The 4187-nt window shown below is 37.8% G+C and overlaps 1 pseudogene; it reads left to right on the forward strand.

The window, feature by feature from the left end:
• Positions 1–237: 237 nt before the first annotated feature.
• Positions 238–3309, forward strand: LOC149150528 (uncharacterized; annotated as a pseudogene).
• Positions 3310–4187: the final 878 nt, after the last annotated feature.

A 4187-nucleotide genomic window follows, 5' to 3' on the forward strand; every position in this document is an offset into this window, starting at 1 on the left:
CATTAAATAAATTACAAATTAAAAATCCAAAAAAAACAATAAAATTTAAATTCATTCCATAGGGGAGGGACGCCATTACTTGTGCGCCCTCCCCACCACCTCGCCTGCCACCATGTGAATCACATGAAATTAGTACGACAGTTGTCCATCGTGGAGGTCCACGTGTTGGGCACCGTGTCAAGGGGTTAAAACACCGTTCCGCGCCATGTTTAGGGTTGATTCCATGTCATTTGCGCGATGTGTTGTTTGCCGTTTGTTTTTATGTTCGGGTCCGGTTTTTGGGCGAATCCCTCCGCCGAAGATGGCGCGGGACGACCCCAGAACCTGCGCGCTTCGTCCGCCATGGTTGAGCTGATGTCTGCCATTGTTCAAGGTTATGCGCCCATGGTTGGAATAGGGTTTTTGGCTTTCTTATGGTTTTCCACCTGGATTTGTTGGTCATTCTGGACCGCCGGTGGTTTAGGGTTTCTTTGGTGGTGGTTTAATTCACGGTTTTTGTTGTTTGGGGAGGAGCCAGTTGCAGTTTTAGCGAGTTCGAGGTCGAAGGTTTTTTTAACAGGTAATTGTAGGTTTTTCTGTTTTTTGTTGGTTTTTTTTGTTGTTTAATGGCTAATTTCCAACTCGTTGCAGGTGTGGTGAACTCCAGAGAAGGTTTGGCGAGCTCCGGAGAAGGTCTGGTGAAGGTGTGGCGACCATCCATGGCTTCTATCCGGTAGGATTTTAATCCTACCAGCTATTTCTATGTGTTTTTCAACACAAAACACCTTATTGGAATTTTTGTTAACTTTGCATGGCAGGTTTTGAGGGTTTAGGGTTTTGCAGGTTAGGGGTTTAGGGTTTAGTGTATTTAACTTATTTTGTTCTTTCTTTGGTCTCTGAATTTAGATTTAAATGTATACTTAGCTGTTTAGGGTTTTGTTCTTTCTTTGGTCTCTAAATTCAGGCTGTAGTATCACTGTTTGCATGTTTACCTACATAGTGGCTTACAATGTTTCACTATGGCTACTACCGTGAGAGTATTCAGGGAGAGGCAGAACCCATAGTGAGGTTTGAGATTTTCTGTGTTGAGCCATGGAAAATAAAAATAGGCAGCTGCAGTTTCCTCTTTTTCAGAGAGCAACACCCTTATATTTGCTGTTGCAAATGCTTGTTAAGATGACATGGCTTCTTCTTCTGCTATTGATAAATCTAATAGCAATACCAACGCTCTACCAACAGTGGAAACCCTAGAAATCGATGTCATCACTCATGACCACCAAAACCCTCAATCGCTTCCTCATGCCTCCACTTCCTTCTCAAGCCTCTGAAATGAGTGCCAGATATTGCAGTGGAGGGTTGAATTATCTATTAGATCAGTAGTTAGGGCCTTTTTGTATTTTACTTCAGATCAGTCATAGTTTAGTCCTTATGAAATTCCAGAGATTCCAGTAACCAAAGGAGATGCACAAATACATCTACTTAACCTTTGCTTGAGGTCATTGTTTAGTGATTATTGTGAGGGATTATTCGTTGCTGACTTGTGAACATGAGCTGCAGAGTATAAGGCCACAAAGTAGCTTGACAACAAGGCTGTAGGATATGTTGAGAAGTCTGCACATATAAGTTTGTCTTCCAACAATTTCCTTGGCAAATAAGTAGCCCAAAGGAAAGTGAATAAATTTAGAGGGTTTATATCAATGAAGACATACCATTGTAATGTGATTTAAGTTTAGTGTCCATCCCTCGCTTTCTGCTTCAGTTTTTTTTTCCCTAGTTCATGCCACAATTCCTTATTTTGAAGACCAAAATTATACTTAACCCATATCAGAAATTTCATCAAGTGAGTGTGTCAAGTAGAGAAATTCAATGAGTTTGATTAGGATCTGTGTAAACACTTATGACATCGATCTTCAAATATTTAAACCCATATGAATCTAATAAAAAATGTAAGCCTTAAACCCATACATTTCACAAGGAGAAGTTCCACGTTGCTTTAGGCTTCCAGATACGAATGAGGGACCTTCATATAATTAGAGCTTAAAAAATTCATGAAGTCTAAATTAGGACAAGACCTAATAGGGTAGTAGAGAATATAACTCCAACAAAGCACCAAAAGGATACCTAAGATCCTTAGAGAAAACAATGACCTGCAAAACTGGAGCCCAACGATACCCAAATTGAAAATATAAAACCATAAACTCCTTGACAAAAGATAAATACAGAATATGTTTCTTCAGTAGTATGCATCTCACTGTCTTTGTGTAGCTTCGGGTTAGGGATTGAAGATTTATGCACAAATATGTCTAAACTTATCACTAAACAACAATGAATTTAGATCTCTGGCCCTCTAGTCAAATCTCAGTCCTTTGCTACTACTGCACAACACATAAACCTATAACTTTTGTATGTATTTGACCTTCCTTAGAAAGTTCAAGACTATGCTAGATGAAACCTCCTCAGATAGATCAATACTCACAAGATGCTTCTAGCGACTTCAACCTTCCTTAGGATATCAATTCTATGTTGGTCGCAGACATAAGATTAGAGATAGATCCAACAAAAACTTGATTGATGCATAAGAGGACTAGAAATTCCTCCTTGCCTATTAAATTTATGCTATTTCTCTCCCTGCAATTCCTATATCTGGGCCTCTTTGTCCAGTTAAATTTTTGCAAAAAAAGAAAAAAGTTGTTCCTCGTGTGTAGACCTGCAAGTCCAATTTATAAATTTATATAGGCAATGTCTTCGACAGAAATCCGCCTGAACAGCTTTTGCCAATGGATATACACAAGGAAAAACAAGTAAGGGTGTTTATCACTAAAAGGAAAAGAGATGTGTGTAAAGGGTGCAGAATGAAAACAAACGCCTTTTGTATAAGATGCCTTCCCTTTGTAGAAGCAGTGCATTTTATCAAAAATAAAATGTACAATAAGACAAGTGACACAGAGGAACAAATGGATTCTAGTCAAATCGAACAAGATAGTAGAGAATATGGTAGAATTCCAAAACTTTTCATTATGCCAACAACATTTATACTTTGCAAGGAAGACATACAGAAAGCTTATCGTATAGAGATGGCAGAGAAAAACAAATGGAATGCTATCTCACCTTTAAGTTTCTAACTATATTCTATCCTGAGATAGTGAAAGATCCATTTCTTGACATCTGCTTATTTGTGGAAGATTTCAATATAGATTTGCTAATAAAAAGAGCACTGGTCACCAAAGACGCAGAGCGTTTGTCACTAAAGACATAAACATTACTGCAAGGGTATATGAAAATCCGTTGCCAAGACACCGGGGGAATAAGATTCAAAATAACAAAGGCTAGTCAAATTGAAAAGTTGTTTTATACAATGTATATAAGATATACCTCAGTTCTTATGACTGATTCATTTAATTTCATTAATTTGGTAATTGCATGCAGGACATTCAAAAGATCAGAGGTTTAGTGAATTTAACGATACATTGCATATCCTGAAAGTATGCGTAATTCATTGAGAATTCTTAAATTTTATTCTTTATGACCCTGAGAATCTTGTAAGATTTCTACATTATAATAGACTATAGATGTTCCTTCTAAAATGGATTTTGGCTACAATGTCACACACATTATGAAATAAAACAACCTAGGTTGTAAGGCAAAATGTTTCTGTGACAAGAAAAAGATACAATCCATCCAAAATCCACATCATAATGTGGTTATAACCAAAAACATATGACACCTCTATTCTTTATGGCCCTGAGAATCTTGAGTGCCAAAACTCCCCGAGTTACCTTCTTGAGTTAGGTAGGTTGGCCTACCAGTCAAGGGTTGATTAGGAAATGGTTGATTGCTGCCATATGATTGATTCCAATTTGTAGCTTCCAACCATGGAGGTATTGAGTACCCATACCTTACATTTGCACTACTGACCCCTGCATTAAGTGGAGGTGTGTAATGAGCATACATAGAATTGACACCAACTCTGGTAGGAACAAGGCAAGTGGGTAAACCCTCAGTTTGATAGTGAGACACTTGAATGTTTATGAGATCTTGGAATAGTGGTGTATTATCTGTAATGGAGTCCAATGAATTTGAAATAATCTTGGTTTCATCAGCTATTCTTGTATCATTGATCATCCCTTGTTCCTTTTCAAGCATTTGTTGTGCATTTCGTTTTTCCTTTTCCTATCTTGCCATTTATTTTTGTTGGTCCTTAACTTGCC

This window comes from Pinus tabuliformis, chromosome 9 (genome assembly GCF_031772625.1).
Source record: "Pinus tabuliformis cultivar Carrire ecotype Pingquan chromosome 9, CPIR1, whole genome shotgun sequence".
NCBI lineage: Eukaryota > Viridiplantae > Streptophyta > Pinopsida > Pinales > Pinaceae > Pinus > Pinus tabuliformis.